The sequence below is a fragment of the Mus caroli genome, unplaced genomic scaffold (assembly GCF_978045245.1).
Source record: "Mus caroli unplaced genomic scaffold, Mus_caroli_1 scaffold_11, whole genome shotgun sequence".
NCBI lineage: Eukaryota > Metazoa > Chordata > Mammalia > Rodentia > Muridae > Mus > Mus caroli.
Window position 1 is genome coordinate 36,321,644 of NW_028227266.1, and position 25,626 is coordinate 36,347,269.

Sequence of the window (25,626 nt, forward strand, 5' to 3'; positions counted from 1 at the left end):
AGGATGGACCATCTAGAGACTGCCATACCCAGGGATCCTTCCCATAATCAGCATCTAAACACTGACACCATTGCATACACTAGCAAGATTTTGCTGAAAGGACCCTGATATAGCTGTCTCTTGTGAGACTATGCCGGGGCATAGCATACACAGAAGTTGATGCTTACAGTCAGCTAGTAGATGGATCACTGGGCTCCCAATGGAGGAGCTTGGGAAAGTACCCAAGGAGCTAAAGGGACCTGCAACCCTATAGGTGGTACAACATTATAAACTAACCAGTACCCCGGAGCTCTTGACTCTAGCTGCATATGTATCAAAAGATGGCCTAGTCGGCCATCACTGGAAAGAGAGGCCCATTGGACACACAAACTTTATATGCCCCAGTACAGGAGAATGCCAGGGCCAAAAAAAAAAAAAAAAAAAAAAAAGGGAATGGGTGGGTAGGGAAATGGGGGAGAAGGGGGAGGGTATGGGGAACTTTTGGGATAGCATTGGAAATGTAATTGAGGAAAATACGTAATAAAATATATTAAAAAAAAGAATTTATGTAATGTATGTTTAATGTATTTAACCAAAACAAAAATGCTGAATAAAACCGAGAATGGCTAAGAAGAATAAAATATGATGGCTACATATTGGATTTCATGTGCAATAGAAAAGGAGGAAATAAAAATCAAGAAAAATATCAAGGTCTGGTAGCAAATATTCAGTATGTTAAGGATAAGGTTGTGACCATGGAATTGAATACACAAGGTGAGTTAATGAGGAAAATAAAATTAGTAAGGCCAAGGAAGGAAAATAATGTAATAGAATCTTATAATTATATAGGATGAATAAATTTAAATATATTTAATTCATACTGTGTAGTAGCCAAAATTAAGGGTTATGATACATTTAACACATTATATTTGTCAAAAAATTATTTCTTTGTATCATTTTCTTCAAAGCAATATTGACATCCTTATTCCTCAGATTGTAGATCACGGGGTTGAGCATGGGTACAATAATGGTGTAAAATATGAAAGACAATTTTCCTTCATCCATAGAATTGGAAGAAGATGGGTTCAGATTTATATATGCACAGAACCATAAAAGACAGCAACAGCTGAGATGTGGGAGCTGCAGTTGCTGAAGGTTTTGGATTTACCCTCAGTGGATTTTATGCATAGGATGCTGATAATGATGAAAGCATAAGAACTGAGGATGGTCAGGGTTGGGGCAATAATATTAATTCCACTAAAAATTAGAATCATCAACTCTTTAACAAAAGCATTAGAGCATGAGAGTTTAAGGATAGAAATAAGGTCACAGAAATAATGGTTAATCACATCTTATCTGCAGAAATCAATCCTAAACATACACCCTACATGAGCTGATGCACAAACTATGCCTATAATGTATACTCCTAAAACAAGAGAAAGGCACTTATGTTGGGACATGATACTACTGTAAAGTAAGGGGCTACAGATGGCAACATAGCGATCATATGCCATTGCAGCCAGCATGTAACATTCTGAAATAGCAAAAAGGAAAAAGAAGTAAAGTTGAGTTATGCACTCAGGGTAGGAGATTTCACTCTTCTCCATCACGAAATTCACCGGCATTTTGGGATAATGACAGCAGATTGCCACATAAAACCAGAGACACTGAAACTTATAGAGGAGAAAGTGGGGAAAAGCCTTGAAGATATGGGTACAGGGGAAAAATTCCTGAATATTACAGTAATGGCTTGTGCTGTAAGATCGAGAATTGACAAGTGGGACCTCATGAAACTACAAAGCTTCTGCAAGGCTAAAGACACCATCAATAAGACAAAAAAACCACCAACAGATTGGGAAAGGTTCTTCACCTATCCTAAATCAGATAAGGGACTAATATCCAATATATATAAAGAACTCAAGAAGGTGGACTCCAGAAAGTCAAATAACCCCATTAAAAAATGGGGCTCAGAACTGAACAAAGAATTCTCACCTGAGGAATACCGAATGGCAGAGAAGCACATGAAAAAATGTTCAACATCCTTAATCATCAGGGAAATGCAAATCAAAACAACCCTGAGATTCCACCTCACACCAGTCAGAATGGCTAAGATCAAAAATTCAGGTGACAGCAGATGCTGGCGAGGATGTGGAGAAAGAGAAACACTCCTCCATTGATGGTGGGATTGCAATCTTGTACAACCACTCTGGAAATCAGTCTGGCGGTTCCTCAGAAAATTGGACATAGTACTACCGGAGGATCCAGCAATACCTCTCCTGGGCATATATCCAGAAGATGTCCCAACCGGTAAAAAGGACACATGCTCCACTATGTTCATAGCAGCCCTATTTATAATAGCCAGAAGCTGGAAAGAACCCAGATGTCCCTCAACAGAGGAATGGATACAGAAATTATGGTACATTTACACAATGGAGTACTACTCAGCTATTAAAAAGAATGAATTTATGAAATTCCTAGCCAAATGGATGGACCTGGAGGGCATCATCTTGAGTGAAGTAACACAATCACAAAAGAACTCACACAATATGTATTCATTGATAAGTGGATATTAGCCCAAAACTTAGGATACCCAAGTTATAAGATACAATTTGCTAAACGCATGAAACTCAAGAAGAATGAAGACCAAAGTGTGGACACTGTACACCTTCTTAGAATTGGGAACAAAACTCCCAGGGAAGGAGTTACAGAGACAAAGTTCGTAGCTGTGATGAAAGGATGGACCATTTAGAGACTGCCGTATCCAGGGATCCATCCCATAATCAGCTTCTAAACGCTGACACCATTGCATACACTAGCAAGATTTTGCTGAAAGGACCCAAATACAGCTGTCTCTTGTGAGACGATGCCGGGGCCTAGCAAACACAGGAGTGGATGTTCACAGTCAGCTATTGGATGTATCACAGGGCTCCCAATGGAGAAGCTAGAGAAAGTACCCAAGGAGCTAAAGGGATCTGCAACCCTATTGTTGGAACAACATGATGTACTAACCAGAACCCCGGAGCTCTTGTCTCTAGCTGCATATGTATTGAAAGATGACCTAGTCAGCCATCAATGGAAAGAGAGGCCCATTGGACTTGCAAACTTTATATGCCCCAATATAGGGGAATGCCAGGGCCAAAAGAATGGGAATGGGTGGGTAGGGAAGTGGGGGGAGCTATGGGGGACTTTTGGGATAGCATTGGAAATGTAATTGAGGAAAATTAAAAAAAAAAAAAAAAAAGAATGCTTCCTGCCCTAAGAAAGGTAACTACAAAGAGAATAATCTGTTTGGTGTTGGAGATTTTAAAGATCAGTAACTCTTTCTGACTCTTTATTATATAATCACCAGTTGGATAGTTTTTTAAATTATTATTCAACCTACTTGAATTAATGTTGTTCCATAATGGCTTGTGGATAAAAATTTGTCTCATCATAATAGCTTTATTTTTTACCTTGGAGTATATGATAATAAACTACTTGCAAAATCCTAAAAAAAAAAAAAAAAAAGGCCAGCCTGGTCTACAGCGTGAGTTCCAAGACAGCCAGGGCTACACAGAGAAATCCTGTCTCAAAAAAACAAAACAAAACAAAACACCAAAAAAAAGTGTAACATTGAAATTGGATTGGGCAATTTAGTCAAAAATGGTCAAAGACATTTTGGATAATTAAATTCACAACAAACTTTCACACTATAATCCACACTTCCAAAACAAGGATGGCTGATCTTTCACAGAAAGAGAACTAAAATAGATATTTGGTGGACAGAGGAAGGGAACTGAGTGGGTGAGAGGATGGGGAACAGATCATACTCTAGTAGGGATCTGATCAGATGTGAAAAGAGAAAATGGAACAGGTGGCAGGGATAGGGTGTGTGTTGAGGGGGATCAGTAATCACTAGTACTTGATAGAAACCTGGGTTGTAGGGAGGCCCCAGGGATCTTTGGAAGGCAACTCATTCTGAGACTCCAAGCAATGGGGAAAATGAATCAGGAAATGACTGCTTTCTGTAGCCTGGCAGAACTCCCAGTGTAGAGACAAGGACAGCAACCCACCCATAATATCTTCAACCCAAAATGTGTCTTTCCTAAAAGATATATAGGAACAAAGAACAGAGACTGAGGGAATGGGGCTAAGCAATGATTGGACCAACCTGAGACCCATCCCATTGACAAGAACCAGTCTCTGACATTATTAATGACACTCTCTTATAATTACCAACAAGAACCTAGCATAACTGTTCACTCAGAGGCTGTACCAGATACAGAAACCTACTGCTAAATATAGGAAGATCTCTGGGAGTCTTAATGGGAGATTTGGAGATAGGATTGTGGGTCCTGAAGAGAACAGGAACCCCACAGAAAGTACAAGAGTGTCAAGCAACTTCAACCCTTTAGCTTTCCCAGAGACTGAACAACCTACAAAAGAGCAAACATGGGTTGAAGCTAGGCCCCCGGTACATTTGCAGCAGATGAGCAGTTTGCTCTTCATGTAGGTCCTCCAACAACTAGAGCAATGTCTGTCCCTGAATGTGTTGCTTGCCTGCCTGCCTGTGGATCCTGCTCCCCTAACTGGGTTGCCTGTCTGACCTCAGGTGAAGGTTTGCTTTTTTTGCTGTGAATTATTGTGACGGGTGGTAGTTTTTTGTGTGGTTCAATGGGTTGGGGTTTTGGGGTGATACCTTGGAGGGGTATGACGTATAAGGTGGGACATATCTCAAAAGGTCCAAATAGAGAAGCTAGAAAAAAGACTCTCATATATATGGTAAATTTATGATCTGCAAACCATACAAAGAAAATAGCCCAGAAATGTTCTTTTCAATGCTATTTTTGGAATAACTGAGCAATTGTATAGAAAACAATAAAAACTCAATTATTATAGATTCTTTGTAACAACTTATACGGAAGTATTTTTTTATTACGTATTTTCCTCAATTACATTTCCAATGCTAGCCCAAAAGTCCCCCATGCCCTCACCCCCCACTCCCCTACCCACCCATTCCCACTTTTTGGCCCTGGTATTCCCCTGTACTGGGGCATATATAGTTTGCATGACCAATGGGCCTCTCTTTCCTGTGATGAGCGATTAGGCCATCTTTTGATACATATGCAGCTAGAGTCAAGAGCTCCGGAGTACTGGTTAGTTCAAAATTTTGTTGCACCTGCAGGGTTGCAAATCTCTTTAGCTCTTTGGATACTTTCACTAGCTCTTCCATTGGGGGCCCTGTGTTCCATCCAATAACTGACTGTTAGCATCCACAGAAAGATCCAACAAAGATAGAGAACTTCAGACCAATTTCCCTTATAAATATAGATGCAAAAATACTCAATAAAATTCTCGCTAACCGAATCCAAGAACACATTAAAGCAATCATCCATCCTGACCAAGTAGGTTTTATTCCAGCGATTCAGGGATGGTTTAATATATGGAAATCCATCAACGGAATCCATTATATAAACAAACTCAAAGACAAAAACCACATGATCATCTCGTTAGATGCGGAAAAAACATTCGACAAGATCCAACACCCATTCATGATAAAAGTCTTGGAGAGATCAGGAATTCAAGGCCCATACCTAAACATGATAAAAGAAATCTACTGCAAACCAGTAGCCAACATCAAAATAAATGGTGAGAAGCTGGAAGCAATCCCACTAAAATCAGGGACTAGACAAGGCTGTTCACTATCTCCCTACCTATTCAACATTGTACTTGAAGTCTTAGCCAGAGCAATTTGACAACAAAAGGAGATCAAGGAGATACATATTCGAAAAGAAGAAGTAAAAAAATCACCTTATGCAGATGATATGATAGTATATATAAGTGACCATAACAATTCCACCAGAAAACTCCTAAGCCTGATAAAAAGCTTCGGTGAAGTGGCTGGACATAAAATTAACTCTAACAGGTCAATGGCATTTCTCTACACAAAATATAAACAGGCTGAGAAAGAAATTAGAGAAACAACACCCTTCTCATTAGTCACAAATAATATAAAATATCTTGCCTTGACTCTAACTAAGGAAGTAAAAGATCTGTATGATAAGAACTTCAAGTCTCTGAAGAAAGAAATTAAAGAAGATCTCAGAAGATGGAAAGATCTTCCATGCTGATGGATTGGCAGGATCAACACTGTAAAAATGTCTATCTTGCCAAAAGCAATCTACAGATTCAATGCAATCCCCATCAAAATTCCAACTCAATTCTTCAACAAATTAGAAAGAGCAATCTGCAAATTCATCTGGAATAACATCCTAGGATAGCAAAAACTCTTCTCAAGGATAAAAGAACCACTGGTGGTATCACCATGCCTCAACTAAAGCTTTACTACAGAGCAATTGTGATAAAATCTGCATGGTACTGGTATAACAACGGACAAGAAGACCAATGTAATAGAATTGAAGACCCAGAATTGAAGCCACACAGCTATGGTCACTTGATCTTCTACAAGGGAGCTAAAACCATCCAGTGGAAGAAAGACAGCATTTTCAACAAATGGTGCTGGCACAACTGGTGGTTATCATGTAGAAGAATGTGAATCCATCCACTCATATCTCCTTGTACTACATTCAAATCTAATGGATCAAGGAACTCCACATAAAACCAGAGACACTGAAACGTATAGAGGAGAAAGTAGAAAAAAGCCTCGAAGAGATGGGCACAGGGGAAAAATTCCTGAATAGAACAGCAATGGCTTGTGTTGTAAGATCGAGAATTGACAAATGAGACCTTATTAAAACTGCAAAGCTTCTGCAAGGCAAAAGACACTGTCAATAATACATAAAGGCCAACAACAGATTGGGAAAGGATCTTTACCTATCCTAAATCAGATAGGGGACTAATATCCAATATACTTAAAGAACTCAAGAAGGTGGACTCCAGAAAATCAAATAACCCCATTAAAAATGGGGCTCAGAGCTAAACAAAGAATTCTCACCTGAGGAATACGGAATGGCTGAGAAGCACCTGAAAAAATGTTCAGCATCTTTAATCATCAGAGAAATGCAAATCAAAACAACCCTGAGATTCCACCTCACACCAGTCAGAATGGCTAAGATCAAAAATTCAGGTGACAGCAGTTGCTGGCCAGGATGAGGAGAAAGAGGAACACTCCTGCATTGTGGGTGGGATTGCAATCTTGTACAACCACTCTGGAAATCAGTCTGGCGGTTCCTCAGAAAATTGGACATAGTACTACCGGAGGATCCTGCAATACCTTTCCTGGGCATATGTCCAGAAAATATCCCAACCTGAAAGATGGACACATGCTCCACTATGCTCATAGCAGCCTTATTTATAATAGCCAGAAGCTGGAAAAAACCCAGATGCCCCTCAACAGAGGAATGGATACAAAAAATGTGGTACATTTACACAATGGAGTACTACTCAGCTATTAAAAAGAATGAATGTATGAAATTCCTAGGCAAATGGATGGATTTGGAGGGCATCATCCTGAGTGCGGTAACACAATCACAAAAGAACTGAAATGATATGTACTCGCTGATAAGTTGACATTAGCCCAGAAACTTAGTATTCCTGAGATATAAGATACAATTTGCAATACGAAAGTATTCTTACACACATCACAGTTCATTTGCAAAATTTGAAAATTAAATTCCTATAAGTAATAAGAGAAAGATTTTTAGTAAGCTTTATTTCACTCATATACCAGTTGCATTTTGTGATCTTTTCTTTTCTTTTTTTAAAAATATTTTTAAAAGGTATTTTCCTCATTTACATTTTCAATGCTATCCCAAAAGTCAGCCATACCCTCTCAGCCACTCCCCTACCCACCCACTCCCACTTTTTGGCCGTGGAGTTCCCCTGTACTGGGGCATATAAAGTTTGCAAGTTCAAAGGAGCTTCTCTTTCCAGTGGTGGCCAACTAAGCAATCTTTTGATACATATGCAGCTAGAGTCAAGAGCTCTGGGGTACTGGTTAGTTCATAATTTTCTTCCACCTATAGGGTTGCAGATCCCTTTAGCTCCTTGGGTACTTTCTCTAGCTCCTCCATTGGGGACCCTGTGATCCATCTAATAGCTGACTGTGAGCATCCACTTCTGTTTTTGCTAGGCCCTGGCTTAGTCTCAGAAGACACAGCTATATCTGGGTCCTTTCAGCAAAATCTTGCTAGTGTATGCAATGGTGTCAGCGTTTGGAAGCTGATTATGAGATGGATCCCTGGATATGGAAGTCTCTAGATGGTCCATCCTTCCGTCACAGCTCCAAACTTTGTCTCTTTAACTCCTTCCATGGGTGTGTTTTGTTCCCAATTCTAAGAAGGGGCACAGTGTCCATGCTTTGGTCTTTGTTCTTCTTGAGTTTCATGGGTTTAGCAAAGTGTATCTTATATCTTGGGTATCCTATGTTTTTGGGCTAATATCCACTTATCAGTGAGTACATATTGTGTGAGTTCCTTTGTGATTGCGTTACCTCACTCAGGATGATGCCCTCCAAATCCATCCATTTGCCTAGGAATTTCATAAATTCATTCCTTTTAATAGCTGAGTAGTACTCCATTGTGTAAATGTACCACATTTTCTGTATCCATTCCTCTGTTGAGGGACATCTGGGTTCTTTCCAGCTTCTGGCTATTATAAATAAGGCTGTTATGAACATAGTGGTGCATGTGTCCTTCTTACTGGTTGGGACATCTTCTGGATATATGCCCAGGATAGGTAGTGCTCGATCCTCCTGTAGTACTATGTCCAATTTTCTGAGGAACCGCCAGACTGATTTCCAGAGTGGTTGTACAGGCTTGCAATCCCACCAACAATGCAGGAGTGTTCCTCTTTCTCCACATCCTCGCCAGCATCTGCTTTCACCTGAAGTTTTGATCTTAACCATTCTGACTGGTGTGAGGTGGAATCTCAGGGTTGTTTTGATTTGCATTTCCCTGATGATTAAGGATATTGAACATTTTTTTCAGGTGCTTCTTTGCCTTTCAGTATTCCTCAGGTGAGAATTCTTTGTTCAGTTCTGAGCCCCATTTTTTAATGGGGTTATTTCATTTTCTGGAGTCCACCTTCTTGAGTTCTTCATATATATTGGATATTAGTCCCCTATCGGATTTAGGTTAAGTAAAGATCCTTTCCCAATCTGTTGGTGGTCTTTTTTTCTTATTGACAGTGTCTTTTGCTTTGCAAAAGCTTTGCAACTTTATGAGGTCTCATTTATTGATTCTCTATCATACAGCACAAGCCATTGCTTTTTTATTCAGGAATTTATTCCCTTGTACCCATATCTTCGAGGCTTTTCCCTACTTTCTCCTCTATAAGCTTCAGTGTCTCTGGTTTTATGTGGAGTCCCTTAATACACATAGATTTGACCTTAGTACAAGGAGATAGGAATGGATCAATTCACATTCTTCTACATGATAATCTTCTGTTGTTCCAGCACCATTTGTTGAAAATGCTGTCTTTCTTCCACTGGATGTTATTAGCTCCTTAGTCAAAGATCAAGTGACCATAGTTGTGTGGGTTCATCTCAGGTTCTCAATTCTGTTCCATTGGTCTACTTGTCTGTCGCAATACAAGTACCATGCAGTTTTTAATCACAATTGCTCTGTAGTACAGCTTTAGGCCAGGCATGGGCATTCCACCAAAGGTTCTTTTATCCTTGAGAAGAGTTTTTGCTATCCTAGGTATTTTGTTATTCCAGATGAATTTGCAGATTGCACTTTCTAATTCGTTGAAGAACTGAGTTGGAATCTTGATGAGGATTGCATTGAATCTGTAGATTGCTTTTGGCAAGATAGACATTTTTACTATGTTAATCCTGCCAATCCATGAGCATGGGAGATCTTTCCATCTTCTGAGATCTTCTTTAATTTCTTTCTTCAGAGACTTGAAGTTCTTTTCATAGAGATCTTTCACTTCCTTAGTTAGAGTCACTCTAAGGTATTTTATATTATTTGTGACTATTGAGAAGGGTGTTGTTTCCCCAATTTCTTTTCAGCCTGTTTATTCTTTGTGTACAGAAAGGACATTGACTTGTTTGAGTTAATTTTATATCCAGCTACTTCATTGAAGGTGTTTATCAGGCTTAGGAGTTCTCTGGTTGAATTTTTAGGGTCACATATATATACTATCATATCATCTAAAAAATAATATTTTGACTTCTTCTTTTCCAATTTGTATCCCCTTGATCTCCTTTGGTTGTCAAATTGCTCTGGCTAGGACTTCAAGTACAATGTTGAATAGGTAGGGAGAGAGTGGACAGCCTTGTCTAGTCCCTCTTTTTAGTGGGATTTCTTCTAGCTTCTCACCATTTACTTTGATGTTGGCTACTGGTTTGCTGTAGATTGCTTTTATCATGGTTAGGTATGGGCCTTGAATTCCTGATCTTTCCAAGACTTTTATCATGAATGGTTGTTGGATTTTGTCAAATGCTTTCTTTGCATCTAAAGAGATGATCATGAGGTTTTTGTCTTTGAGTTTGTTTATATACTGGATTATGTTGATGGATTTCCATATATTGAACCATCCCTGCATCTCTGGGATGAAACCCACTTGGTCAGGATGGACGATTGTTTTGATGTGTTCTTGGATTCAGTTAGCGAGAACTTTATTGAGGATTTTGTATCCATATTTGTAAGGGAAATTGTTCTGAAGTTCTCTATCTTTGTTGGGTCTTTTTGTGGTTTAGGCATCAGAGTAATTGTGGCTTCATAGAATGAGTTGGGTAGAGTACCTTTTGTTTCTACTTTGTAGAATAGTTTGTGAAGAACTGGGATTAGATCTTCTTTGAAGGTCTGATAGAACTCTTCACTAAATCCATCTGGTCCTGGGCTTTTTTTGGTTGGGAGACTATTAATGACTGCTTCTATTTCTTTAGGGGATACAGGACTGTTTAGATCATTGACCTGATCTTGATTTACCTTTGGTACCTGGTATCTGTCTATAAAATTGTCCATTTCATCAAGGTTCTCCAGTTTTTTGAGTATAGCTTTTTGTAGAAGGATCTGAATGCGTTTTGAATTTCTTCAGGATGTGTTGTTATGTCTCCCTTTTCATTTCTGATTTTGTTAATTAGGATGCTTTCCCTGTGCCCTCTAGTGCGTCTGGCCAAGGTTTTGGCAATCTTGTTGATTTTTGCAATGAACCAGCTCCTAGATTGGTTGATTCTTTGAATAGTCCTTGTTTCCACTTGGTTGATTTTGCCCCTGAGTTTGATTATTTCCTGCCATCTACTCTTCTTGGGTGAATTTTTCTTCTTTGTTGTCAAGCTGCTAATGTGTGCTCTCTCTAGTTTCTTTTTGGAGGCACTCAGAGCTATGAGTTTCCCACTTAGAAATGCTTTAATTGTGTCCCATAGGTTTTGTTATGTTGTGGCTTCATTTTCATTAAACTCTAAAAAGTCTTTAATTTCTTTCTTTATTCCTTCATTGACCAAGGTATCATTGAGAAGAGTGTTGTTCAGTTTCCATGTGAATGCTGGCTTTACATTATTTATGTTGTTATTGAACATCAGCCTTAGTCCATGGTGGTTTGGTAGGATGCATGGGACAATTTCAATATTTTTGTATCTGTTGAGACCTGTTTTGTGACCAGTTATATGGTTAATTTTGGAGAATGTCCCGTGAGGTGCTGAGAAGAAGGTATATCCTTTTGTTTTAGGATAAAATGTTTTGTAGATATCTCTTAAGCCCATTTATTTCATAACTTTGGTTAGTTTCACTGTGTCCCTGTTTAGTTTCTGTTTCCATGATCTGTCCATTGGTGAAAGTGGTGTGTTGAAGTCTCCCATTATTATTGTGTGAGGTGCAATGTGTGCTTTGAGCTTTACTAAAGTGTCTTTAATGAATGTGGCTACCCTTTTATTTGGAGCATAGATATTCAGAATTGATAGTTCCTCTTGGAGGATTTTACCTTTGATGCGTATGAAGTGCCCCTCCTTGTCTTTTTTTGATGACTTTGGGTTGGAAGTTGATTTTATTTGATATTAGAATGGCTACTCCAGCTTGTTTCTTCCTACCATTTGCTTGGAAAAATTTTTTCCAGCCTTTCATTCTGAGGTAGTGTCTATCTTTTTCTCTGAGATGAGTTTCCTGTAAGCAGCAAAATGATGGGTCCTGTTTGTGTAGCCAGTCTGTTAGTCTATGTCTTTTTATTGGGGAGTTGAGTCCATTGATATTAAGACATATTAAGGAAAAGTAATTGTTGCTTCCTATTATTTTTGTTGTTAAAGTTGGCATTCTGTTCTTGTGGCTGTCTTATTTTAGGTTTGTTGAGGAATTACCTTCTTGCTTTTCTAGGACATTGTTTCCGTCCTTGTATATATTTTTTTTCTGTTATTATCCTTTGAAGGGTTGGATTGGTGGATTGGTGGAATGATAATGTGTGAATTTGGTTTTGTCGTGGAATATTTTTGTTTCTCCATCTATGATAATTGAGAGTTTGGCTGGGTATAGTAGCTTGGGCTGGAATTTGTGTTCTCTTAGTGTCTGTATAACATCTGTCCAGGCCCTTCTGTATTTCATAGTCTCTGGTGAAAAATCTGGTGCAATTCTGATAGGCTTGCCTTTATATGCTACTTGACCTTTTTCCCTTACTTCTTTTAGTATTCTATCTTTATTTAGTGAATTTGTTGTTCTGATTATTATGTGTTGGGAGGAATTTCTCTTCTGGTCCAGTCTATTTGGAGTTCTGTATGCTTCTTGTATGTTCATGGGCATCTCTTTCTTTATAGATTTGGGAAGTTTTCTTCTATAATTTTGTTGAAGATATTTGCTGGTCCTTTGAGTTGAAAATCTTTATTCTCATCTACTCCTCTTATCCGTAGGTTTGGTCTTCTCATTGTGTCCTGTATTTCCTGGATGTTTTGAGTTAGGATCTTTTTGCATTTTGTATTTTCTTTGATTGTTGTGCCGATGTTCTCTATGGTATCTTCTGCACCTGAGAGTCTCTCTTCCATCTCTTGTATTCTGTATCTGATGCTTGCATCTATGTTTCCAGATTTCTTTCCTAGGGTTTCTATCTCCAGCGTTGCCTCACTTTGGGTTTTCTTTATTGTGTCTACTTCCCTTTTTAGGTCTTGCATGGTTTTATTCAATTCCATCACCTGTTTGGTTGTGTTTTCCTGCAATTCTTTAAGGGATTTTTGTGCTTCCTCTTTAATGTCTTCTATCTGTTTAGCAGTGTTCTCCTGTATTTCTTTAAGTGAGTGTGATTTCTTTTCAAATAAAACAAACTGATTTATTTGAAATTAAATTTTGGCTATGTTTGGATAATAAATATAGTAAAACAATACAGAGCACTTAAGACCATCAGTGAACCAAATAGGGAAACAAAGAAAATGCAATGGGAGTTTTCTGGATTTTCCTGATAACTTATTTATTAATTAAATGACAATTGAAGGAAATTAAGGTCAAGTCATTATCAAGGAGAACTGTAACAGTGATAATGTACTGACAATAAATAATGGTAATAAAATTTACAATAGCTCACATACTGCCATCAAGATACTCTGGTTCCTAGATATTTGTAAATTAATTTCATTTGGAAAATGTGTCTAAACTTGATTAAAATTAAATATTAATAAATTCAAAATTCTTTGATATTTTCTTTCAAAACAATAAAAATTTGTTTACCTTGAGAAAAATGTTGACAACTTATATATCTGATAAAAAATAGTATCTGTAATTTTTTAAGTATAAAAATATAATCAGGTAATTTCTCTAGCTCAAGAAAAACATGAAACTCATTTGGACATCATTTTCATCAAAACTTTGAAGTAAATGGCAATTATTTACAAGGAAAACATTTAACAATATCGGTCAAAATGCAAATTCATTCACAATTGAACACGAATATAACCTTATAACATTTAGGTTAAAATACAAGATGAGGAAACCAAGTGTCACACAAGGTTGAATACATTATTCAACAGCTTATGAGAAAGTCTAATTTATTTTTTTTTAAATCATGTATCTAAGAAAATATATCTGTACTATTCTTAATTAAAACCATTTTTTCAGAAAAATAAAACTTTTTAAAATAACTGAATGTTTAGATCCTTCCTGCTTTCAATCGTCATGTGGTCACTGAATGTGTAGTAAAGTATTAATAGAAAACAAAAAATTGTAGACACATTTTTCATGCCAGAACATACCTGCATTTCTTCTCAATGTAGAGGAATACACACAGTGTCTAAGTTTACTAGATAAACTTATGACTTTATGCTTTATGACTGTGCTATATCCCCAGGCCTGGGTTCTCTGAGACAATGTCTCACCACTTCCTGCTGACTTGAACTTACTATGATGTCCTTTGGATGATGCCCAACTTAATCCCAGCAAGAACACTGGAAATGGAGATACTTGCCACTTTATACCACATCAGACTTTCTACTGTGTTGTAAAGGAAACACAAGTCACCCTTTTTTGTAATTCAGGGTTTCTCAGCCTTGGAATCTGGGATTTGGTGTTTGAACAATGATGTCCATGGCATGTGTGTGCTCTCAAGTCTTAAACACCTTCATTGTCCCCTTCATCATTTCTTTCAGATGCCCTTGGAGATTTTCATGATTTAATCTTTAGTTGCCCTGGGGGATCAATTATACTTAAGTTTACTACACTACTCTTTATCAAGATTAAAACATTAGAAGCTTAGTAATAGATATGAGATCGTTCTCCTGTTTGCCAGCCTTCCTGATAGACTAACCTCAGACTGAGGCTTCTTGACAAATTCTATTTCCCTCTAGCATGATAAAGCCTTTGCCTGTGAAAATTCTTCAACACTTTCATTTCAATTCTACAAACATTTCAGGGATTCTTTATGTATCTAAAATGCACATTGCTATTTAGAACAAAATTTTTGAATAGGACAGTGTAAACTTCCAGACACTTTATGAATCCTTCTAGTAAGGCCCTCTAAAAAGCATGTACTACCATATATACAAAGGAAAATTATAAATCAGTATAAAATATTCCATGTAGACATGATTTTATTGAAAGATCAATGCTGATTGAATATTTATATGGTTCTGAAGTATTTTCATAAGTACAATGGTTATTTTATCAAGAAATTAAAAAGAGCTCACTTAGTAGAGTCGGAAAATTATGCACTGAAGCTTCAACCACAAAATTGGAGGGTGAGCTAAGCCGTGTATGATTCCTGAACCAGGGTATTTCAAGCTTCTTCCTGGACTCTGTTATAATTTCCTGATGCTCTGAAAACTAAGACAATTATGAAAGCAACCATGGAGTAAGGAACAAACCCTGTGGGGTTCCTTAAAGGTCACACTGCATTGCAGCATATTAAGGAAAAAACCTCAATGACATAATCTTTGAAGGAGTAAATTTAAGGTCTGTGCAAGCATCTGAGCCTTTTCAAAAGGCTTGCTTTTATATACATAGGGAGGGAGTCTCTTACTTGCAATGAGACTATCCTGTGTTCACATATTAAAGCTTAGCCCAGAGGTTATTTGATTTCATTAAATATTCCATGGATTTCAATATGAGACCGATATAAGAAGATCATTTGAGGTTGCTCGTTGCCAGCGTAGCCCAAAAGTATGAGCACTATCTTCAGCAAGCAAGTCTACTTCATGTGACCAAGGATGAAAGTGATGGAGGTCACACAGTGATGCCCTCCTCTGGCCTGACATGTTCCCCCAGACACATTCATGCATACACACACACACACACACACACACACACACATGTTAGTCTGCACATACACATGTATATAACATAAAGATATACTACACACACATTAACACACAAAAGCAGGTTTAATGAAAACAAATTCAAAACTCCAAAAAGATTCTCATCATGTTGAAGTGAAATATCGAAACTGAAGTATCTAAAAGTTGTGACTAGGGATTCTAATTCCTGTATTGAAAAAATGAGCTACACAATGTAATTAGGGATACCAACTACCTTTTTGAAGACTAAATGTCACCTCTGTGAGGGTTCCCTTTGGGACCTTCATTCATTTATTACAAAGTGTCTTATGTTTCCTTTTTTTCCCAACCTTTTATTAGATATTTTCTTCATTTACATTTCAAATGTTATCCCTAAAGTCCCATATACCATCCCCCTGCCCTGCATCCCTGCCAACCCACTCCTACTTCTTTGCCCTGGCATTCCCCTGTACTGGTGCATATAAACTTTGCAAGATCAAGGGGCCTCTTTTCCCAAAATTGCTAGATAGGGCCATCTTCTGCTACATGTGCACCCAAAGACATGAGCTCTGAGGGTACTGGTTAGCAGACCCATCAGCACCTTGGGTACTTTTTCTAGCTCCTCCACTGAGGGTATGTGTTGCATCCAATAGATGACTTCAAGCATCCACTTTTGTATTTTCCAGGCACTGTCATAGTCTCACCAGAGACAGTTATGTCAGAGTCCCTTCAGCAAAATCTTGCTGGCGTATGCAATACGTGCATTTGGTGGCTGATTATGTGATGGATCCCCCAGCAGGGTAGTCTCTGGATGGTCCATCCTTTCTTCTCAGCTCCAACCTTTGTCCCTGTAACTCCTTCCATGGGTATTTTGCCCCCAATTCTAAGGAGGAATAAAGTATTCACACGTTGATCTTCCTTCATCTTGCTTTTCTTGTGTTTTGAAAATTGTGTCTTAGATGTTCTAAGTTTCTGGGCTAATATCAACTTCTCAGTGAGTGCATATCAAGTGAGTTCTAACTCAGGAAGGTATGTTCTAGATACATCTATTTGCCTAAGAATTTCATGAATTCATTGTTTTTAATTGATGAGTAGTACTCCATTGTGTAAATGTACCACATTTTCTGTATTCATTCCTCTGTTGAAGGGCATCTGGTTTCTTTCCAGATTCTTGTTATTATTAATAAGGCTGCTATGAATTTAGTCGAGCATGTGTCCTTATCACAAGTTAGAACATCTGGGTATATGTCTAGGAGAGGAATACCTGGATCTTCCAATAGTACTATGTCCAATTTTCTGAGGAACTGCCAATCTGATTTTCAGAGTTGTTGTACCAGCGTACAATCCCACCAACAATGGAGGAACGTCCCTCTTTCTCCACATCCTTGCAAGCATCTGCTGTCACCTGAATTTTTGATCTTAGCCATTCTGTCTGATGTGAGGTGGAACCTCAGGGTTGTTTTGATTTGCATTTCCCTGATGATTAAGTATGTTGAACATTTTTTTCAGGTGCTTCTGAGCCATTCACTATTCCTAAGTTTAGAATTCTTTATTTAGCTCTGTACCCCCTTTTTAATGGAGTTATTTGAATTTCGGGAGTCCAGCTTCTGGATTTGTTTGTATATATTGGACAGTATTTTCCTATCGGATGTAAGTTTGGTAAAAATCCTTTTCCAATCTGTTGGTGGTATTTTTGTCTTATTGGCAGTGTCTTTTGCATTACAGAAATTTGGAATTTTATGAGGTCGCATTTGTGAATTCTTGATCTTACCGTACTAGCCCTTGCTATACTGTTCAGGAATTTTCCCCCTGTGCCCATGTCTTTGAGGCTTTTCACCACTTTCTCCTCTATAAATTTCCATGTCTCTGGTTTTATGTGGAGTTCTTTGATCCACTTAGACTTGAGCTTTATAAAAGGAAATAAGAATGGACCAATTCTATGGTCTCTCAACAAGAGAGGGATTGATTTCAGCATCTCTCCACTTACTTTGATGTTGGCTACTGGTTTGCTGTAGATTGCTTTTATTATGTTTAGGTATAGACCTTGAATTTCTGATCTTTCCAAGACTGTTATCATGAATGGGTGTTGGATTATATTAAATACTTTCTCTGCATCTAAGGAAATGATCATGTGGTTTTTGTCTTTGAGTTTGTTTGTATAGTGGATTACATTGTTCGAATTCCATATATTAAACCATCCCTACATCCCTGGGATGACGCTTACTTGGTCATGATGCATGATCATTTTGATATGTTCTTGAATTCCATTTGGGAGGATTTTATGGAGTATTTTTACATTGATATTCATAAGGGAAATTGGTCTGAATTTCTCCATCTGTTTTGGGTCTTTCTGTGGTTTAGGTATCAGAGTAATTGTGGCTTCATAGAATGAATTGGGTAAAGGACCTTCTGTTTCTATTCTGTGGAATAGTTTGAGAAGAACTAGAATTAAGTCTTCTTTGAAGGTCTGATAAAACTCTGTATAAAACCCATCTGGTCCTGGGCTTTTTTTGGTTGGGAGACTATTAATGTCTGCTTCTATTTCTTTAGGGAATATAGGACTGTTTAGGTCATTAATCTGATCCTGATTTAACTTTGGTACCTCGTATCTGTCTAGAAATTTGTCCACTTCATTCAGATATTCCAGGTTTGTTGAGTAGAGCCTTTTGTAGTGGAATCTAATGGTATTTTGGATTTCCTCAGGTTCTGTTGTTATGTCTTCCTTTTCATTTCTGATTTTGTAAATTAGGATACTCTTCTTGTGCCCCCTAGTGCGTCTGGCTAAGGGTTTATCTATCTTGTTGATTTTCACAAAGAACCAGCTCCTGGTTTGGTTGAGTCTTTGAATAGTTCTTTTTGTTTCCACTTGTTTGATTTTGGCCCTGAGTTTGAGTATTTCTTACCTTGTACTCCTCTTGGGTGAATGTGCTTCCTTTTGTTCTAGAGCCTTTAGGTGTGCTGTCAAGATGCTAGTGTATGCTCTCTCTAGTTTCTTTTTGGAGGCACTCAGAGCTATGAGTTTTCCTCTCAGGAATGCTTTCATTGTGTCCCATGAGTTTGGGTATGATGTGGCTTCATTTTCATTATACTCTAAAAAGTCTTTAATTTCTTTCTTTATTTCTTCCTTGACCGATGTATCATTGAGGAGACTGTTGTTCAGTTTCCACGTGAATGTTGGCTTTGTATTATTTATGTTGTTATTGAAGATCAGCCTTAGTCCATGGTGGTCTGATAGCATGCATGGGACAATTTCAATATTTTTGTATCTGTTAAGGTATGTTTTTTGACCAATTATATGGGCAATCTTGGAGAAGGTATCATGAGGTGCTGAGAAGGTATATCATTTTGTTTTACGATAAAATATTCTGTAGATACCTGTTAAATCCATTTGTATCATAACTTCTGTTATTTTTTTCTGTGTCTCTGTTTAGTTTGTTTCCAGTATCTGTACATTGATGAGAGTTGAGTGTTGAAATCTCCCACTATTATTGTGTGAGGTGCAATGTGTGATTTGAGCTTACTAAAGTTTCTTTAATGAATGTGGCTGCCCTTTCATTTGGAGCATAGATATTCAGAATTCATCTTGGAAGATTTTTACCTTTGATGAGTATGAATTGTCCCTCGCCTTTTTTGTTAACTTTGGGTGGAAGTCGATTTTATTTGATATTTGAATGGCTAATCCAGCTTGTTTCTTCAGATCATTTGCTAGCAGTTTGAAAGCACACCTAAAAGCTCGAGAAGAAAAGAAAGCAAATCCACCCAAGAGGAGTAGACATCAGGTAATAATCAAACTCAGGGCTGAAATCAATCCAATGGAAACAAATAGAACTATTCAAAGACTCTACCAAACCGGGAGGTGGTTCTTTGTGAGAGTCAACAAGATAGATAAACCCTCACTAGAGGGCACAGGGATAGTACCTTAAATTACAAAATCAGAAATGAAAAAGGAGACATAACAACATAACCTGAGGAAATCCAAAATGCCATCAAATCCCACTACAAAAGGTTATACTCAACAAAACTGGCTAAGCTATGTATGATTCCTGTGCCTGGGCCTTTCATGCTTCTGTCATGGTCTCTGTCATAATTGCCTGATATTCTGATACCTAAGACAATTATGAAAGTTTCCACAGTGTAAGGAAGAAAGCATGTGGGATTCTTCAAATGTCACACTGTTTTGCAGCCTATCAAGAAAATAAATCTCAATGACATAAACTATGAAGGAGTGAATTTAAGGGCTGTGTAAGCATCTGAGCTTTTCAGAAGGCTTGCTTTTATGTACATAAGGAGGGAGTGTCTTACTTGCAATGAGACTATCCTGTATTCACATATTAAAACTTAGCACAGAGATTATTTGATTTCATTAAATTTTCCATAGATTTCAATATATGTGAGAACACTGTTTTGATCTAAATATGCAATGACTGGTGCCATTAATATAATAATGTTCTTTTTTTCCATGAAGACATTGTAGTAAAAACAGTTTAGTTGCATTTTACCTCATATATATTATACTGAAGACGCAGATTCTTCTCATCTGCAGGAGTCAAGGATAGAGCTGAAACAGTATCATTGAAGCTGCGTAAATCATAAGGATGCTTTGTATATGGGACATAGAAAAATTCAACTTCAATGGAAAATATGACCAGACATTGAACCTAATGTTTTACATGCATTAATGCTTTCACTTTATTTGAGTGTTTGTTTGTTTATGTATTTAAAGTTTTACATCTTGACTCCAGGTTTCCCTCTCTCCATTCCTCAAAGTCCTTTCTTAACCTGCCTCTCACTTCTTACCCCCTTTACATTCTTCTTCCATTTCTCTTCAGAAAAAGGCAGACATCCCACCGATATCAACCACCTATAACATATAGGTACATCTCTCTTATCTAGTCAGGAGGAGGTAACCCAGTAAGAGAACAGGGTCCCAAATTCAAGAAACAAATTCAGAGTCAGCCTTGCTCCCACTTTTAGGAGTCACACAAGAAAACCTAGGAACACAGCTGTAAATAAAAACAGAGGGCATAGGTTTGTCCTATGTAGGCTCCCTGACTGATGGTCTGTGAGTCCTTATAAGCCATGGTTAGTTGATTCTTTGGTTTTTCTTGAAGAGTCATTTACCACTGTAACTCCTACATTTTTTGCCTGCCTTTTGACCAGTATTTTCTTACCTCTGCCTAATGTTTGATTCTCTGAATCAGTTTCTTTGTGAAGCATGTCTTATAATTATTGTATTAGCCCCAAATTATGAGTACAGTAGAGAACCATTAAGAATCATTACCTTGACTTCATTTTTCCATTTGGGTTTATTCTACCCTAACTCTCTGGTCTATCCAAACTCTGGATCCTGGTCCTCCAGGCAGTGTCATTATGAGTCCCATTTTGTGGCATGGACCTCACAAGGAATCAATCATTGGATATTTCTACATTTTATTTTTTGCCACATATACCATAGCCCTTCTATTGGATACAAATAATTATAGGTTGAAGATTTTGTGGCTGGTTTGGTGACCCAAAACTTCAACAGAAAGTCTAGCCTGGTTAGAGATGGCCTGTATATATTACACATACACCAAGCTAGGAGTGCTAGCTCTTTATATATATTTTTTGGACTTCCCATTTCCCTGGGTTTCTATCTAATCCCAGAGATACCCTGCACTTCCAGTTATCTCTCCTACTAATCTCTCCCTCCATCTTCCTCCCACTTGACCCTGCTGTTAGTACCCCTACCTCTCCCCTCTTTAGGCCATCCCTAAATCTACCCACAAGTCTATTCTATTTCTCATGTATAGTGAGATTGTTACTTAACTTCTCTGGTCTGTGGATTCTAGCATGGCTTTCCTTTACTTTAAGGCTCATATCCACTTATAACTGAGTACATTCCGTGTTTGTCCTTCTGCGTTTGTAGTATCTGACACTGGATGATGATCTTTTCTACTTTCACCATTTGCCTGAAAATTTCATGATGTCCTTTTATTTAATAAGTCAGTAATATCCCATTGTGCAAGTATACCACATTTTCTTTACTCATTCTTTGGCCAAAGAAAATCTATGTTATTTCAGATTCCCTCTTCTCAAATGACTCCAGCTTGTTTATGGCTGATGTAAAGCTATTCAACACATGGAATATTTGTAAAGTCTAGTTTTTCTTAATGAGAGCTGTGGGGCAAAAGACTAGAAAGATTATTGAATTGAGAGGATCCATGAAAATATTAGTTTTACAGGGAACATGATCCCTATATGCATAAGTTTCTTCAAACATAGACGGAAAATTTAAGACCAATTCAAGCATTACAGCTGGAGATAGAGCTATTAATTTTGTTACTCTCAAAGGTAAAATTTTACACCTTAATATGAATTATGTGAACATTATTTTTATCTTGAGGTTCTAGGTATAAAAGATTTCTGAATATCAAAAATGCTGATAATATCGCTTAGGCATTTTTACTATCCTCTTTTTTATGGTTTTGTTGACATCATTTATGGCAGCAGTTAAATTCAGTACTTATAATGAGTTTGGAAAGCACAAAATCACACATAACAACGTTTAAGTAAAACGTTTATTATGAAACTACATATCATTTTTATATTGTTTTGTTTTGACTTGGAGGGATTTTTTATATGTGTATTGTCATATTTTGGTTTTGATACAGGGTTTCTTATTCATGATTTTACTGATGGAATGAGACACCATGAGCAAGGCAACTCTTATAAGAACAGTACTTAATTGGGGCTAGCTAACAGGTTCAGTGGTTTTATCCATTGTCATCAAGGCTGGAACATGGCAGCTTCCAGGCAGGCATGGTGCAGGAGGAGCTGAGAGTTCTACATCTTCATTTGAAGGCTGCTAGCAGAATTCTGTTTTCCAGGCAGCTTGGATGAGGGTCTTAAGGACCCCCCACATAGTGAAACACCTACTCCAACAAGGCAACACCTATTTCAACAGGGTTACACCTTCTAATCCTGACATTCCCTGGGCAGAACCTATACAAACCATCAAACAGGGTTTCTCTGTGTATCCCTTGCTTTCCTAAACTCTTCCTCTGTAGTGTTGTAATCTTAGACATGTACTACCACAAAACTTATCTTGTTTTAATATTTTGCATTTTATTATTTTAATGTGCAATGATCATGCAAATATGAATAACATTTCATTTTAAATTGGGGTGCAAATATAAACATTGGTAGTATTCCTTTAAAAGTATCTTCTATCTATTTGTCATAATCCATAAATAAGATTTAGCAACATCTTTACCAATAGGAGATAAACAATTTTTCCTTAGCAATTTAGTTTTAATAGTGTTGTGCTGGTGCCGGGCAAACACAGAAGTAGATGCTCACAGTCAGCTATTGGATGGAACACAAGTCCTGCAATTGAGGAGCTAGAGAAAGTATCCAAAGAGCTAAAGGGGTCTGCAACCCTATCGATGGAACAACAATATGAACTAACCAGTACCACTAGAGCTCATGTCTCTAGCCTCACATGTAGCAGAATATGGCCTAGTCAGCCATCATTGGGAAGAAAAGTCCCTTGGTGTTGCAAAGTTTATTTGACTCAGTACAGGGGAACCCGAGGGCCAAGATGTGGGAGTGGGTGGGTAGGGGAATGAACGGTGGAGAGTATGGGGGACTTTTGGGATAGCATTTGAAATGTAAATGAAGAAAATACCTAATAAATATTAGAATATTAGAATATTAGTATTGGGGTACAGAGCAAGAAAAGAATTCTCAACTGAGGAATATTAAATGGCTGAGAAGCACCTAAAGTAATGTTCAACATCCTTAGTCATCAGGGAAATGCAAATCAAAACAACCCTGTGATTCCACCTTAAACCAGTCAGAATGGCTAAGATCAAAAACTCAGGTAAACAGCAAATACTGGGAACATTGTGGAGAAAAAGGATCACTCCTCTATTGCTGGTGGGATTGCACACTGGTACATCGACTCTTGAAATCAGTTTCACAGTTCATCAGAAAATTGCAAATAGTAATACTACTACCTTAGGACCCACTAATACCACTCTTGGGCATATATGCAGAAGATGTTCAAATATATTATAAGGACACATGCTCCACTATGTTCACTGCAGCCTTATTTATAGTAGCCTGGAGCTAGAAAGAACCCAGATGTCCCTCAACAGAGGAATGGATACAGAAAAAACGGTGCATTTAAACAATGGAGTACTACTCAGCCATTAAAAACAATGAATTCATGAAATTATTAGGCAAATGGATAGAGCTAGAAAATATCATCCTAAGAAAGGTAACCCAATCACAAAAGAACACACATGGAATCCACTCACTGACAAGTGACTATTAGCACAGAAGTTTGGAATACCCAAGATATAAATCACAAAACACATGAAACTCATGAAGAAGGAAGACCAATGTGTGGATACTTCAATCATTCTTAAAAGGGGGAACAAAACCCGTGGATCGAGTTACAGAAACAATTTGTGAAGCAGAGACTAAAGGAATGACTATCCAGAGACAACCTTACATGGAGATCCATTCCAAATACCATCACCAAAGCATGACACTTTTGTGGATGCCAACAAGTGCTTACTGAGAGAAGCCTGTTCTAGTTTTCTCCCAGAGACTCCATCAGTCCCTGACAAATACAGAGGTCAGTGCTCATAGCCTACCATTGGACTCAGCACAGAGTCCCCAATGAAGGAGCTAGAGAAAGGACCCAAGGAGCTAAAGGGGTTTACAGCCCCATAGGAAGAACAAGAGATATGAACTAACCAGTACTCCCAGAGCTTCCAGGGACTAAATCACCAAACAAAGGGCACAAATGGTGGGACTCATGGCTCCAGCTGAATATGCAGCAGAGGATTATCTAGTCAGTCAGCAATGGGAGCCCTTGGTCCAGTGATGGATCTATGCCCCAGTGTAGGACAATGCCAAGGCCAGGAAGCAGGTGTGGGTGGGTTGGTAAACAGGGGGAAGGAGGGATGGACAGGGAACTTTCAAGGAGAAACCTGGAAAAGTGACAGCATTTGAAATGTAAATCAAGTAAATATGTAATTAAAAAAAGAATAATTTCATTGACTTCTTTTTTCCAGTTGGGTTTATTCAATTCTATGTCTCTGGGCAATCCCACCTCTGGGTCCTAGCTCTCCAGGCTGTGTCAGTATGAGCCACATTTCATGGCATGGATCTCAAAAAGGATCAGTCATTGGACACTTGTACAATTTTCTGTGCCATCTATACCACAGTCCATCTACTAGGTAGAACTAATTGTGCGTTGAAGATTTTGTGTCTGATTTAGTGACCCAAAGCTTCCACTGGAAGTCTTTCCTGGTTAGAGATGACCTGTATAGGTTTCATAAGCACCATGTGAAGGAATGAAGTTAGGGTCACCTTTATAGATTTTTTTGGACTTTCCATTTCCCTAGGCTTCCAGCTAATCCAATAAATGGCCCTCACTTCTATTTTCTCTCCTACTACTCTCTCCCTCCATCTTCCTTCCAATGTGGGCGCTCTTGTTCCCACCCTTACCTCACCCCTCTCTAGACCATCCCTAGTCTACCCACAAATCTATTCTGTTTCTCATGCCTAGTGAGATTGCGACTTATCTTCTCTGGTCTGTGGATTCTACCATAGTTTTCATTTACTTTATGGCTAATATCCACTTATAAGTGAGTACATTCCATGTTTGTCTTTCTGGGTTTGTGGAATCTCATACAGGATGATCATATCTCTATTTCATCCATTTGCCTTAAATTTCATGATGTCCTTGTACTTAATAGCTCTTTAATACTCCATTGTAGAACTATACCATATATATATATTTTATTTGTTCTTTAGTCAAGTGATATCTAGGTTATTTCAGATTCCCTGTACTCAAATGAATCTCACTTGTTTCTGGCTGATGTAAAGCTATTCAACACAGGGAATATTTGTAAAGTCTAGTTTTTCTGAATGAAAGCAGTGGGGAAAAATCTAGAAAGAGTAGTGAAATTAGAGGCCCCATAAAAGTACTAGTTTTACAGGGAACATGGTATCTATACATGAAA

At 37.9% G+C, this 25,626-nt stretch overlaps 1 pseudogene; it reads right to left on the reverse strand.

Moving 5' to 3' along the window:
- Window positions 1-894: 894 nt before the first annotated feature.
- On the reverse strand, window positions 895-20,423 carry LOC110301535 (olfactory receptor 8G17-like; annotated as a pseudogene).
- Between the last annotated feature and the right edge of the window lie 5,203 nt (window positions 20,424-25,626).